At 50.8% G+C, this 15,988-nt stretch overlaps 1 protein-coding gene across 1 annotated transcript in view; it reads left to right on the top strand.

Moving 5' to 3' along the window:
• The first annotated feature begins 684 nt into the window (after positions 1-684).
• ttc33 (tetratricopeptide repeat domain 33) overlaps positions 685-15,988 on the top strand; it is a 126,391-nt gene continuing 111,087 nt past the window's right edge. Inside the window, exon 1 of the mRNA XM_060842326.1 lies at positions 685-813. The gene's annotated coding sequence lies outside the window, so the exon portion shown is untranslated. The remainder of the gene's footprint in view (positions 814-15,988) is intronic.

Below are 15,988 nucleotides of genomic sequence, written 5' to 3'. Positions count from 1 at the left end.
ATCCTCCAGTCACTGACCACCGTCCAACCACAGACCACTCTCCAACCACTGACCACCCTCCAAACCACTGACCATCCTCCAGCCACTGACCATCCTCCAGCCACTGATCACCATCCAACCACTGACCGCTCTCCAACCACTGACCGCCTTCCAGCCACTGACCACAGTCCAGCCACTGACCACCCTCCAGCCACAGACCACCCACCAGCCACTGACCACCCTCCAATCACTGACCCCCCTCCAGCCACTGACCACCCACCAGCCACTGACCACCCTCCAATCACTGACCACCCTCCAGCCACTGACCGCCCTCCAGCCACTGACCGCCCTCCAACCACTGACCGCCCTCCAGCCACTGACCACCCTCCAGCCACTGACCATCCTGCAGCCACTGACCGCCCTCCAGCCACTGACCACCCTCCAGCCACTGACCACCCTCCCCAATGGGGACACTCCCTGGAGGAGTGACACAACGCCCTCTGGAGGTCAGCAACAGAACCAGGCAGGGAGTGGGCGGGGCGAGCGCAGGGCAATGTGGGTAAAAGGGCGGGGCCAGTGACGGCTTGGACCGGTGGCCATGGTAACCGCGGCAGGGATGGAGGGGCAGCGCGCATGCGCGACGACAGTGGTCCACCGCGAGCATGCGCCGGGTAACCCCGCCCCCCGGCACCATAGCAACGGGGCCTAGGCCAGGAGACAGCCTTCACTGGAGTAACAGAGAGCGGGGAGTGGGTCAGAGCAAAGCGGGAGAGTGAGGGGGCCGGGCCCGCGGGGGGGGGGGGAGAGAGACCCCCCCGCAACAACCAGCACCAGGTAAGGGGAAATAATCAATAATCAATAACCAATAACCGGGGGGGGGGCTGATCAATAATAGAGAGAGTTCACCGGGGGGGGGGGGCTGATCAATAATAGAGAGAGTTCACCGGGGGGGGGGGGACAGATCAATAATAGAGAGAGTTCACCGGGGGGGGGGGGACAGATCAATAATAGAGAGAGTTCACCGGGGGGGGGGGGGACTGATCAATAATAGAGAGAGTTCACCGGGGGGGGGGGGACTAATCAATGATAGAGAGAGTTCACCGGGGGGGGGGGGGACTGATCAATGATAGAGAGAGTTCACCGGGGGGGGGGGCTGATCAATGATAGAGAGAGTTCACCGGGGGGGGGGGGGGCTGATCAATAATAGAGAGAGTTCACCGGGGGGGGGGGGGACTAATCAATGATAGAGAGAGTTCACCGGGGGGGGGGGCTGATCAATGATAGAGAGAGTTCACCGGGGGGGGGGGGGGCTGATCAATAATAGAGAGAGTTCACCGGGGGGGGGGGACTGATCAATAATAGAGAGAGTTCACCGGGGGGGGGGGGGCTGATCAATAATAGAGAGAGTTCACCGGGGGGGGGGGACTGATCAATAATAGAGAGAGTTCACCGGGGGGGGGGGGGGACTGATCAATAATAGAGAGAGTTCACCGGGGGGGGGGGGGACTGATCAATAATAGAGAGTGTTCACCGGGGGGGGGGGGGGCTGATCAATAATAGAGAGAGTTCACGGGGGGGGGGGGAGGACTGATCAATAATAGAGAGTGTTCACCGGGGGGGGGGGACAGATCAATAATAGAGAGAGTTCACTGGGGGGGGGGAGGACTGATCAATAATAGAGTGTTCACCGGGGGGGGGGGGGACTAATCAATAATAGCGAGAGTTCACCGGGGGGGGGGGGGGGACTGATCAATGATAGAGAGAGTTCACCGGGGGGGGGGGGCTGATCAATGATAGAGAGAGTTCACCGGGGGGGGGGACTGATCAATAATAGCGAGAGTTCACCGGGGGGGGGGGGGGGGACTGATCAATGATAGAGAGAGTTCACCGGGGGGGGGGGGCTGATCAATGATAGAGAGAGTTCACCGGGGGGGGGGGGGGGGCTGATCAATAATAGAGAGAGTTCACCGGGGGGGGGGGGGACTGATCAATAATAGAGAGAGTTCACCGGGGGGGGGGGGAGGACTGATCAATAATAGAGAGTGTTCACCGGGGGGGGGGGACAGATCAATAATAGAGAGAGTTCACTGGGGGGGGGGGAGGACTGATCAATAATAGAGAGAGTTCACCGGGGGGGGGGGGGCTGATCAATAATAGAGAGAGTTCACCGGGGGGGGGGGGGGCTGATCAATAATAGAGAGAGTTCACCGGGGGGGGGGGGGGCTGATCAATAATAGAGAGAGTTCACCGGGGGGGGGGGAGGACTGATCAATAATAGAGAGAGTTCACCGGGGGGGGGGGGGGGACTGATCAATAATAGAGTGTTCACCGGGGGGGGGGGGGACTGATCAATAATAGAGAGTGTTCACCGGGGGGGGGGGGGCTGATCAATGATAGAGAGAGATCACCGGGGGGGGTGGGCTGATCAATAATAGAGTGTTCACCGGGGGGGCTGATCAATGATAGAGAGAGATCACCCGGGGGGGGGCTGATCAATAATAGAGAGAGTTCACCGGGGGGGGGGGCTGATCAATAATAGAGAGTGTTCACCGGGGGGGCTGATCAATGATAGAGAGAGATCACCGGGGGGGGGGGGGCTGATCAATAATAGAGAGAGTTCACCGGGGGGGGCTGATCAATAATAGTGTTCCCTGGGGGGCAGTACTGATCGACAATAGGGAGTGTTCACGGGGTGTGGTACAATACTGATCATTGATCGGCAGAATTCACTGGGTGGGTAGTGATCAATGGTGTAGATTATTCCCATGGTGAACCGTCTAGTATTGATCATCGTGCCACATTATTCCTATTATGAGTTATCTGTATTATTGATTATTAAGAAATATTATTGCCTGGTGAACTATGCATCGTAATTATTAATCAACAGAACTCCGGCTCAACATACCCACCTGAATCTGGGAATAATTAATTGTTAACCAAAATAATTGACAGTGGGAATTACGTATAATACTGAACATCAGTGATTCGCAGCATTCTCTGTAATTTCTCATTGGCAATGATATAATAATTATTAATAAACAGAATGAGAACTCACTGCGTTAGCCAGAAACAGGTACATAATTCACTGTGAGGCTAAAGTGCAATAATTTAAGAATACCAAGGATTTAATGCATTATCTGTAATTAATTCCCCTACTGGAATAATATGTAATCAATTTGCAAATAGGTCACAATACAGTGTTAATAAAAAGTAGATGTAGATAGAGAACATAGAACAGTACAGCACAGAACAGGCCCTTCAGCCCACGATGTTGTGCCGACCACTGATCCTCGTGTAAGGTAAACCTAATGTACGAACCCTCACATTTCTGTGACCATATGTATGTCCAGCAGTCTCTTAAATGTCCCCAATGACCTCGCTTCCACAACTGCTGCTGGCAACGCATTTTATGCTCTCACAACTCTCTGTGTAAAGAACCCGCCTCTGACATCCCCTCTATACTTTCCTCCAAACAGCTTAGTCATTTCTGCCCTGGGAAATTGTCTCTGGCTATCGACTCTTATCTATGCCTCTCACTATCTTGTACACCCCAATTAGGTCCCCTCTCCTCCTCCTTTTCTCCAATGAAAAATGTCCGAGCTCAGTCAACCCCTCTTCATAAGATACAAGCCCTCCAGTCCAGGCAGCATCCTGGTCAACCTCCCCTGAACCCTCTCCAAAGCATCCACATCTTTCCTATAATAGGGCGACAATAACTGGACGCAGTATTCCAAGTGCGGTCTAGCGACAGTTTTATAGAGCTGCAACAAGATCTCACGGCTCTTAAACTCAATCCCCTGTTAATGAAAGCCAAAACACCATATGCTTTCTTAACAACCCTGTCCACTTGGGTAGCCATTTTAAGGAATCTATGTACCTGCACCCCAAGATCCCTCTGTTCCTCCCCACTGCCAAGAATCCTATCCTTAATCCTGTACTCAGCTTTCAAATTCGACCTTCCAAAGTGCATCACCTCGCATTTATCCAGGGTGAACTCCATCTGCCACCTCTCTGCATCCTGTCAATGTCCCACTGCAGCCAATAACAGCGCTCTATACTGTCAACGACATCTCCAACCTTTGTGTCATCTGCAAACTTGTTGACCCATCCTTCAATCTCCTCATCCAAGTCATTAATAAAAGTTACAAACAATAGAGGCCCAAGGACAGAGTCCTGTGGAACACCACTCACCACTGACTTCCAGGCAGAATATTTTCCTTCTACTACCACTCACTGTCTTCTGTTGGCCAGCCAATTCTGTATCCAGACAGCTATGTTCCCCTGTATCCCATTCCTCCTGACCTTCTGAATGAGCCTACCATGGAGAACCTTATCAAAGTCTTATGTAAAGTCATAATCATCCCGAGGGCCATATGACTGCACTCTTATTACAGAGAGAGGTGGAGAGAGAGAGAGAGAGAGAGAGTGTGGGAGAGCGGACTGGCAGTGGTTTAACCTGAGTGACATCCCACCTCAGGTCAGAGGAGAGGTTGAGAAAGTTGAATCTTCATGTTAACTTCAGCCAGTGCCGGGTTCATATTAGGAATGATATAATATTTATGCAAATGACATTATTCAAATTAACAATTGGAATTATGGTGTAATAATTATACAAGTAATTGAGTAAAAGACATGGAAGGATTCAATCATCCTTTAACATATTGAATGACGGGGCACACTCTAGGACTGAGTGGCTTATTTCTGTTGCTAATTCACATGGAAATCATTCTCAGTAGGCATCCGAAGTAACAAATTACAGTATTAATTATCTATATTGTGGATCAGTTGGGGAACCGGGGATTACAGGACAGGGTAGGGAAGTGGTTATGAGGAATGCTGAATCAGCTACGTTCCTATTGAATATTGGAGCTGGCTCAAGGGGCTGAATGGTCTCCTCCTGTTCTGTTTCTTCTGGTTTGTATATAAATCATTCTCAATAACAGTCATAAATTATTAGCGATAATGACTATATACTAATTCATGGCTATAATTTACAATATTAAGTTAAATGGGATGAGATTGATTTAGACCATTTGGTTGGCATGGACGAGTTGGACCGAAGGGTCTGTTTCCATGCTGTCCAGTTCTATGTCTCTATAATTAATTTAATGATTATGTCTCATCATAGTTCACAACAACTCTCTAACATCATGGACATTATAAATAAATAATATGTAGCTGTCACATGAGACTAAGAGAAGTTTTACAATCTGGCACTGGGTCTAACATTTTAATTTGTACTTTATGTTTTAGTTTTAACATGTTTAACATGTTACAGCATTTAACCTGTTTTTAAATGCGTACCTTTTAGCATTAGTTGTGAATTATGTTCAGTGAGAGACTGGCATTAGTTCCATGCAGAGGGCTGCAGGAATGGCTGAGCCTGAGTGGAAGTTTGATGGTGGTTCCCTCGCTCTCTGCACCAGTTCACTTGTTCACTGTGTGAAGTCCACTCCAAAAACACTGCCCATTGTGGCAACTCAGTGAGGACAGCTGAACGATCTTGTTTGTTGTGATCCCAGAGCGATACCTGCTGCTTGAGGGACCCAGTTGTGTCTGGATAACATCCTTTCATGCGCTTGGTATACCCAGACTTGACTATTTGAAAGCTCTGTGGCTCCTCTCCAACACCTGCTACCTTGTATAAACTTGAGCTCATTGAAAACTCTTCTGCTCTGACTATGGTTCCACTAAACTACTTTGTCTCTTGGAAAGCAATTTGGTATTAAAATACTCAACCCTTGTTTTCAGATTCTTCCATGACGTCTGTATCATCTCTTCTGGCTTTACAATCCTCTGAAATGGGAAAAGAAAGTTTCCACAAGAAAACAATAATTGTCCCTGGCCATCTAAGGGGGTTAGCGATGGGATTGAATTGATGTAGAGACTGTGACAACACAACAGTCGGGCAGAAAATTTTAGAAAACAAATAAAGGGTAACTTAAAGAGAGAGAAGTTGCTAACAAGAAATATACAAATCAGGCAGTAAAAATAATCACAGAAGTGTTCTGGTGTAGGAGGACACCTTTTATTATGTTTATACCAGCTCTTCAAATGAAACCTCCTGCCAGTTTCCTTCATCTCCCAAGTAGCCTTATACATGTTTTCTAACCAAATGTACAATGCCCTCAACCGAACCTGCCTCCACCATATTTCTAGGCAGTGCAAGCCAGACTCTAACTACGCTTTGTGAAAAAACTTTTTTCTCACATTCCCCCTTGCTTCTTTTACAAAACACTTCAAGTTTATGCCCTTTTGTTGTTTCTTTCACAAGTGGGGACAGTTCCCATTCTGCTCAATTCAGCCCCTTCATGATTTTGTAAACTTCTGTCAAACCTTCTCTCAGACTTAAAGAGAACAAAGGACAATACAGCACAGGAATAGGCCCTTCGGCCCATCAAGCCTGTGACAAATCCCTCTCCTTATTTAGACCCACGACCTATTGCTGGTACACAGCTTCTATCATTCTGATTGCTTTAAACTTTGCAAACTGCTTGTGTCCACCACCTGCACTGGCAGTGCATTCCAGACACCCCACCCTTGCCCCGCACTTCTTTAAACTTTCCCCCTCTCACCTTGAATCTGCGTCCTCTTGTAGTTGACCTTTCCACCCTGGGAAAAAGCCTCTGACCATTCACCCTGTCTATGCCTCTCTTAATTTTGTAGACCTCTGTCAGGTCATCTCTCCGTCTCTGTCTTTCTGGTGAAAACAATCTGAGTTTATCCAACTCCTCCTCATCCCTAAAACCCTTTAGATCAGGCAACATCCTGGTAAACCTTCTCTATGCCCTCTGGAAACACCCACACCCCATCTGCTAGTGTGGAGACCAGAACTGCATGCTGTATTCCAAATATGACCTAACTGAAGTTTTAGACAGCTGTAATATAACTCACTAACTTTTATATTTGATGCCCTGGCCGATGTGAATGAATTCTGTTTCACAGTATCTTTTCGAACAGCCTCCCACCACTGACATCAGGCTCCCTTGCCAGTAAACGTGTGGATTATCTCTATTTCCCTTTTTAAACCAAGGAACAACATTGGCCACTCTGCAGTCTTCTGGAACCTCGCCTGAGGCCAAAGAGCATGCAGAGCTATCTGTTAAGGCCTCATTTGCCTTGGGATACATTCCATCTGGCCCTGGGTACCTGTCTGCCTTAATGCATTTCAAGACACCAAACGCTTCCTCCTTCATTATGTTGACCTTGCCTGAGAGTATTTGCACACCTTTCCCTAACCTCAGCATCGCTCATGTCCCTCTCTTTGGTAAATACCACAGGAAAGTAAGTACTCATTAAGGATCTCACTCATTTCCTCTGGCTCCACACATAACCTCCCTCCTTTATCCTTGAGTGGGTCTACTATTTCCCTAGCTTCCCTCTTACTCCTAATATATGTAGAAAATGCCTTGGGATTCTCCTTAACCCTGCTGGCCAAGGATATGTCATCGTCCCTTTTAGCCCTCCTAACTACCCAGTTCAGCTCCTTCATACTTTCTCTATTTCTTCACTCCCAAGAGAACGCTCCCAATTTTTTTTCAGTCGGCTCTTGTACTTGAAGTTTCATATCTCTGGGATCTGTACTCCCTCCAGTCCCTCTGTACCCTCTCCAGTCCATCTGTACCCTCTCCAGTCCCTCTGTACCCTCTCCAGTCCCTCTGTACTCTCTCCAGTCCCTCTGTACCCTCTCCAGTCCCTCTGTACCCTCTCCAGTCCCTCTGTACTCCCTCCAGTCCCTCTGTACCCTCTCCAGTCCCTCTGTACTCTCTCCAGTCCCTCTGTACTCCCTCCAGTCCCTCTGTACCCTCTCCAGTCCCTCTGTACTCTCTCCAGTCCCTCTGTACTCTCTCCAGTCCCTCTGTACTCTCTCCAATCCATCTGTACTCTCTCCAGTCCCTCTGTACCCTCTCCAGTCCCTCTGTACTCTCTCCAATCCCTCTGTACTCTCTCCAGTCCCTCTGTACCCTCTCCAGTCCCTCTGTACCCTCTCCAATCCCTCTGTACTCTCTCCAATCCCTCTGTACTCTCTCCAGTCCCTCTGTACCCTCTCCAGTCCCTCTGTACCCTCTCCAGTCCCTCTGTACTCTCTCCAATCCCTCTGTACTCTCTCCAATCCCTCTGTACTCTCTCCAGTCCCTCTGTACTCTCTCCAGTCCCTCTGTACCCTCTCCAGTCCCTCTGTACTCTCTCCAGTCCCTCTGTACCCTCTCCAGTCCCTCTGTACTCTCTCCAGTCCCTCTGTACCCTCTCCAGTCCCTCTGTACTCTCTCCAATCCCTCTGTACCCTCTCCAGTCCCTCTGTACTCTCTCCAGTCCCTCTGTACTCTCTCCAATCCCTCTGTACCCTCTCCAGTCCCTCTGTACTCTCTCCAATCCCTCTGTACTCTCTCCAATCCCTCTGTACTCTCTCCAGTCCCTCTGTACTCTCTCCAGTCCCTCTGTACCCTCTCCAGTCCCTCTGTACTCTCTCCAGTCCCTCTGTACCCTCTCCAGTCCCTCTGTACTCTCTCCAGTCCCTCTGTACTCTCTCCAGTCCCTCTGTACTCTCTCCAGTCCCTCTGTACTCTCTCCAGTCCCTCTGTACCCTCTCCAGTCCCTCTGTACTCTCTCCAGTCCCTCTGTACTCTCTCCAGTCCCTCTGTACCCTCTCCAGTCCCTCTGTACCCTCTCCAGTCCCTCTGTACTCTCTCCAGTCCCTCTGTACTCTCTCCAGTCCCTCTGTACTCTCTCCAGTCCCTCTGTACTCTCTCCAGTCCCTCTGTACTCTCTCCAGTCCCTCTGTACTCTCTCCAGTCCCTCTGTACTCTCTCCAGTCCCTCTGTACTCTCTCCAATCCCTCTGTACCCTCTCCAGTCCCTCTGTACCCTCTCCAGTCCCTCTGTACTCTCTCCAATCCCTCTGTACCCTCTCCAGTCCCTCTGTACTCTCTCCAGTCCCTCTGTACTCTCTCCAATCCCTCTGTACTCTCTCCAATCCCTCTGTACCCTCTCCAGTCCCTCTGTACTCTCTCCAGTCCCTCTGTACCCTCTCCAGTCCCTCTGTACTCTCTCCAGTCCCTCTGTACTCTCTCCAGTCCCTCTGTACCCTCTCCAGTCCCTCTGTACCCTCTCCAGTCCCTCTGTACTCTCTCCAATCCCTCTGTACCCTCTCCAGTCCCTCTGTACCCTCTCCAGTCCCTCTGTACCCTCTCCAGTCCCTCTGTACCCTCTCCAGTCCCTCTGTACCCTCTCCAGTCCCTCTGTACCCTCTCCAGTCCCTCTGTACTCTCTCCAGTCCCTCTGTACTCTCTCCAGTCCCTCTGTACCCTCTCCAGTCCCTCTGTACCCTCTCCAGTCCCTCTGTACTCTCTCCAGTCCCTCTGTACCCTCTCCAGTCCCTCTGTACTCTCTCCAGTCCCTCTGTACCCTCTCCAGTCCCTCTGTACCCTCTCCAGTCCCTCTGTACTCTCTCCAGTCCCTCTGTACTCTCTCCAGTCCCTCTGTACTCTCTCCAGTCCCTCTGTACTCTCTCCAGTCCCTCTGTACCCTCTCCAGTCCCTCTGTACCCTCTCCAGTCCCTCTGTACCCTCTCCAGTCCCTCTGTACTCTCTCCAGTCCCTCTGTACTCTCTCCAATCCCTCTGTACTCTCTCCAGTCCCTCTGTACCCTCTCCAGTCCCTCTGTACTCTCTCCAGTCCCTCTGTACCCTCTCCAGTCCCTCTGTACCCTCTCCAGTCCCTCTGTACCCTCTCCAGTCCCTCTGTACCCTCTCCAGTCCCTCTGTACCCTCTCCAGTCCCTCTGTACTCTCTCCAGTCCCTCTGTACTCTCTCCAGTCCCTCTGTACTCTCTCCAGTCCCTCTGTACCCTCTCCAATCCCTCTGTACTCTCTCCAGTCCCTCTGTACTCTCTCCAGTCCCTCTGTACTCTCTCCAATCCCTCTGTACCCTCTCCAGTCCCTCTGTACTCTCTCCAGTCCCTCTGTACCCTCTCCAGTCCCTCTGTACTCTCTCCAGTCCCTCTGTACTCTCTCCAGTCCCTCTGTACTCTCTCCAGTCCCTCTGTACTCTCTCCAGTCCCTCTGTACTCTCTCCAGTCCCTCTGTACCCTCTCCAATCCCTCTGTACTCTCTCCAGTCCCTCTGTACCCTCTCCAGTCCCTCTGTACTCTCTCCAGTCCCTCTGTACTCTCTCCAGTCCCTCTGTACTCTCTCCAGTCCCTCTGTACTCTCTCCAGTCCCTCTGTACCCTCTCCAATCCCTCTGTACTCTCTCCAGTCCCTCTGTACTCTCTCCAGTCCCTCTGTACCCTCTCCAGTCCCTCTGTACTCTCTCCAGTCCCTCTGTACTCTCTCCAGTCCCTCTGTACCCTCTCCAGTCCCTCTGTACCCTCTCCAGTCCCTCTGTACCCTCTCCAGTCCCTCTGTACCCTCTCCAATCCCTCTGTACTCTCTCCAGTCCCTCTGTACCCTCTCCAGTCCCTCTGTACTCTCTCCAGTCCCTCTGTACCCTCTCCAGTCCCTCTGTACCCTCTCCAGTCCCTCTGTACCCTCTCCAGTCCCTCTGTACCCTCTCCAATCCCTCTGTACTCTCTCCAGTCCCTCTGTACTCTCTCCAGTCCCTCTGTACCCTCTCCAGTCCCTCTGTACTCTCTCCAGTCCCTCTGTACTCTCTCCAGTCCCTCTGTACTCTCTCCAGTCCCTCTGTACTCTCTCCAGTCCCTCTGTACCCTCTCCAATCCCTCTGTACTCTCTCCAGTCCCTCTGTACCCTCTCCAGTCCCTCTGTACTCTCTCCAGTCCCTCTGTACCCTCTCCAGTCCCTCTGTACCCTCTCCAATCCCTCTGTACTCTCTCCAGTCCCTCTGTACCCTCTCCAGTCCCTCTGTACTCTCTCCAGTCCCTCTGTACCCTCTCCAGTCCCTCTGTACTCTCTCCAGTCCCTCTGTACTCTCTCCAGTCCCTCTGTACTCTCTCCAGTCCCTCTGTACCCTCTCCAGTCCCTCTGTACTCTCTCCAGTCCCTCTGTACTCTCTCCAGTCCCTCTGTACTCTCTCCAGTCCCTCTGTACTCTCTCCAGTCCCTCTGTACTCTCTCCAGTCCCTCTGTACTCTCTCCAGTCCCTCTGTACCCTCTCCAATCCCTCTGTACTCTCTCCAGTCCCTCTGTACCCTCTCCAGTCCCTCTGTACTCTCTCCAATCCCTCTGTACTCTCTCCAGTCCCTCTGTACTCTCTCCAGTCCCTCTGTACTCTCTCCAGTCCATCTGTACCCTCTCCAGTCCCTCTGTACCCTCTCCAATCCCTCTGTACCCTCTCCAATCCCTCTGTACTCTCTCCAGTCCCTCTGTACTCTCTCCAGTCCCTCTGTACTCTCTCCAGTCCCTCTGTACCCTCTCCAGTCCCTCTGTACTCTCTCCAGTCCCTCTGTACTCTCTCCAATCCCTCTGTACTCTCTCCAGTCCCTCTGTACTCTCTCCAGTCCCTCTGTACTCTCTCCAGTCCATCTGTACCCTCTCCAGTCCCTCTGTACCCTCTCCAATCCCTCTGTACTCTCTCCAGTCCCTCTGTACTCTCTCCAGTCCCTCTGTACCCTCTCCAGTCCCTCTGTACTCTCTCCAGTCCCTCTGTACTCTCTCCAGTCCCTCTGTACCCTCTCCAGTCCCTCTGTACTCTCTCCAGTCCCTCTGTACTCTCTCCAGTCCCTCTGTACTCTCTCCAGTCCATCTGTACTCTCTCCAGTCCATCTGTACCCTCTCCAGTCCCTCTGTACCCTCTCCAGTCCCTCTGTACTCTCTCCAATCCCTCTGTACCCTCTCCAGTCCCTCTGTACCCTCTCCAATCCCTCTGTACTCTCTCCAATCCCTCTGCACCCTCTCCAGTCCCTCTGTACCCTCTCCAATCCCTCTGTACTCTCTCCAATCCCTCTGCACCCTCTCCAGTCCCTCTGTACCCTCTCCAATCCCTCTGTACTCTCTCCAGTCCCTCTGTACTCTCTCCAGTCCCTCTGTACTCTCTCCAGTCCCTCTGTACTCTCTCCAATCCCTCTGTACCCTCTCCAGTCCATCTGTACCCTCTCCAGTCCCTCTGTACTCTCTCCAGTCCCTCTGTACTCTCTCCAATCCCTCTGTACCCTCTCCAGTCCCTCTGTACTCTCTCCAGTCCCTCTGTACTCTCTCCAGTCCCTCTGTACCCTCTCCAGTCCCTCTGTACCCTCTCCAGTCCCTCTGTACCCTCTCCAGTCCCTCTGTACCCTCTCCAGTCCCTCTGTACCCTCTCCAGTCCCTCTGTACCCTCTCCAGTCCCTCTGTACTCTCTCCAGTCCATCTGTACCCTCTCCAGTCCATCTGTACCCTCTCCAGTCCCTCTGTACCCTCTCCAGTCCCTCTGTACTCTCTCCAGTCCCTCTGTACTCTCTCCAGTCCATCTGTACCCTCTCCAGTCCCTCTGTACTCTCTCCAGTCCCTCTGTACTCTCTCCAGTCCCTCTGTACCCTCTCCAGTCCCTCTGTACCCTCTCCAGTCCCTCTGTACTCTCTCCAGTCCCTCTGTACTCTCTCCAGTCCCTCTGTACCCTCTCCAATCCCTCTGTACTCTCTCCAATCCCTCTGTACCCTCTCCAGTCCCTCTGTACTCTCTCCAATCCCTCTGTACTCTCTCCAGTCCCTCTGTACCCTCTCCAGTCCCTCTGTACCCTCTCCAGTCCCTCTGTACCCTCTCCAGTCCCTCTGTACTCTCTCCAGTCCATCTGTACCCTCTCCAGTCCCTCTGTACCCTCTCCAGTCCCTCTGTACTCTCTCCAGTCCCTCTGTACTCTCTCCAGTCCCTCTGTACCCTCTCCAGTCCCTCTGTACTCTCTCCAATCCCTCTGTACCCTCTCCAGTCCCTCTGTACTCTCTCCAATCCCTCTGTACTCTCTCCAGTCCCTCTGTACCCTCTCCAGTCCCTCTGTACTCTCTCCAGTCCCTCTGTACCCTCTCCAATCCCTCTGTACTCTCTCCAGTCCCTCTGTACCCTCTCCAGTCCCTCTGTACTCTCTCCAATCCCTCTGTACTCTCTCCAGTCCCTCTGTACCCTCTCCAGTCCCTCTGTACTCTCTCCAGTCCCTCTGTACCCTCTCCAATCCCTCTGTACTCTCTCCAGTCCCTCTGTACCCTCTCCAGTCCCTCTGTACCCTCTCCAGTCCCTCTGTACTCTCTCCAGTCCCTCTGTACTCTCTCCAGTCCCTCTGTACCCTCTCCAGTCCCTCTGTACCCTCTCCAGTCCCTCTGTACCCTCTCCAGTCCCTCTGTACTCTCTCCAATCCCTCTGTACCCTCTCCAGTCCCTCTGTACTCTCTCCAGTCCCTCTGTACTCTCTCCAGTCCCTCTGTACTCTCTCCAGTCCATTGATATTGTCCTATGATGTGGCATCCACACTGTACACAGTGTACCAGCTGAGGTTTCATAAGTGTCTTCTTCAAGCTCAACATCGTCCCATTTGCTCTTGCAATCTGTAATAATATCTGAATAAAGCTGAGGACACTGTACTTTATTAACTGCTCCCTTATCTGTCCTGCTACCTTCAATAATCTGTGCACATATACATCCAGCTCCCTTGGCTCCTGCTTCCCCCCTTAGAATCATACTCACTGTTTAATAGTATCTTTGAGCATTCTTTGTACAAAACCTCACATTTGCCTGCACTGAGCCTCAGCTGCCACCTCTCTACCCATTCCGCTAACGTGTCAATGTCCTTTTGGAGTACTACGCTGTTCTCCTCACAGTTTACAATCCTTCCATGTTTGGTGTCAGCTGCAAACTTGGAAATTTTCTACTGCATACCAAGATTCAGATCTTTAGTAGCGTTGGGAAAGGATAAGTCCCAATACTGACCCCTAGGGAACTCCATTACCAATCCTCCATCAGCCCAAAGAATACCCATTGATCATTACCGTGTTACCTAACACTCAAACAATTCTCTATCCACTTTGCTGCTGTCCCTTTCATACCATGACCGATAACGTTCCTCACAAATCTGATGAAAGGCCACTGTAAGCAACACACCCCAGAAGCAGGAGGAGGCGATGCTGGCCCACAACCCAGTGCTGTCCCTGAATACAATCATGGCTGATCTGATTTCAGCCTCCCCTCCACATTTCTGCCTGCTCTCCATCACCCTTCAACTCATTAGAAAATAGAACATAGAACAATACAGCACAGAACAGGCCCTTCGGCCCACGATGTTGTGCCGAACATCTATCCTATTACTAATGACAACTGATCTCCTCCTCAAATTTATTCACTGTCCACTGCACTCGGGGCGAGTGAAATCTGCAGATTGCTGACCCCTGAGAGGAGTCATTTCTCTCAAGCACCTTGGAATGCTTTATCAGGTTAGAAGTGCTATATATTTATAAGTTATTGTTAGATGCTAGGCCCTTTTACAAAACGCACAACCGTGTGTTGGGCACAGTCGGTACTGTTCGAGATGGAATCGGTCTGGGTTTGTTACTTTACAGAAGACTGGCCATTGAGCATAAACACTTTTGTTTGTTCCTTGGTTGGAGTGCCCAGTATGGATCTTCACTTTCCACCAGTGGCCGTTAACTAACTACCCCTTAAACCAGACAGAGCAGGATTGGGAGAAATCTTATGAGAAATGCTATTTCATCACCCTGGTCATGGAACTATAGGAGTTCTGACTAACATCAGTCATTGTTACTGTTATAAAACATGAAGTCACACAGTATTGGGGTGAGCTGACGAGATGGATACAGAATTGGCTGGGCGGCACAGTGGTTAGCACTGCTGCCTCACAGCGGCAGAGACCTGGGTTCAATTCCCGCCTCAGGCAACTATCTGTGTGGAGTTTGCACGTTCTCCCCGTGTCTGCCTGGGTTTCCTCCAGGTGCTCCGGTTTCCTCCCACAGTCCAAAGATGTGCAGGTCAGGTGAATGGGCCATGCTAAATTGCATAGTGTTAGATGAAGGGGTAAATGTAAGGGTATGGGTCTGGGTGGGTTGCACTTTGGCGGGTTGGTGTGGACTTGTTGGGCTGAAGGGCCTGTTTCCACACTGTATCTATTCTAATCATAGGAGACAGAAGGAAGCGGTGGGAGGATGCTTTTTGGAATGGAGAGTTGTGACTTGTGGTATCCCACGGGGATTCGTACTGGGACCTCTGCTGTTCATGCTCTACATAAATGACTTGGAGGAAAACGTGGCTGGTCTAATTATTACGTTTGTGGAGGATACAAAGATCGGTGGAGTTGTGGATAGTGAGGAGGGTTGTCAGAGGTACAGCAGCACGGGCAGTATCATGGCAAATGGTGTTTCATCTGGACAAATGTGAGGTGGTGCATTTTGAAAGGTCATGTACAAGTGGAATTTATACAGTGAATGGCAGAACCCTTAGGAGGATTGAAATGCAGAGGGATCTGGGTGTGCAGGGCCATAGATCACTGACAGAGGCAGCGCAGGTAGATAAGGTACAGGTAGTCCTTCTGTAATGTATTGGTTGCATTATTGTGCACCCCCTCCATTATAGAAAAATTGTGTTTTAGAAACAGTGCTTAAAATTGCATTACAGTCGACACATGCTTTAAAAGTTTTAAAAGACACTTTAGAAACAGTGTCCCCAATTTGTCAATCATGTTACAATGAATTTGCGTTAGCGAAACGTGTGTTATAGCAGAACGACCTATAGCAAAAAAGGCCTGTGGCATGTTTGCGTCCATTGGAGTGGGCATTGAGGATAGGTGAGTTGTGCTGCAGCTTTACAGAACCATAGTTAGGCCACACTTAGAATATTGTGTACAGTTCTGGTCGCCACACTACCAGACAGATGTAATCGCTTTGGAGAGCGTACAGAAAAGGTTTACCCGGATGTTGCCTTGTATTGGGGATTTTAGCGACAAAGGAAGGTTGGATAGACTGGGTTTGTTTTCACTGGAATCCAGGAGGTCATGGGGTGACCTGACAGAAGTGAATAAGATTGTGAATCTCATGGATAGGGTGGAACGTATGAGGCTTTTTCCCATGGTGAGGGGTAAATTACTG

Source organism: Hemiscyllium ocellatum, chromosome 2 (genome assembly GCF_020745735.1).
Source record: "Hemiscyllium ocellatum isolate sHemOce1 chromosome 2, sHemOce1.pat.X.cur, whole genome shotgun sequence".
NCBI lineage: Eukaryota > Metazoa > Chordata > Chondrichthyes > Orectolobiformes > Hemiscylliidae > Hemiscyllium > Hemiscyllium ocellatum.
Note: the sequence above shows the minus strand (reverse complement) of the source record. Positions and strands in the feature narration are given on the sequence as shown.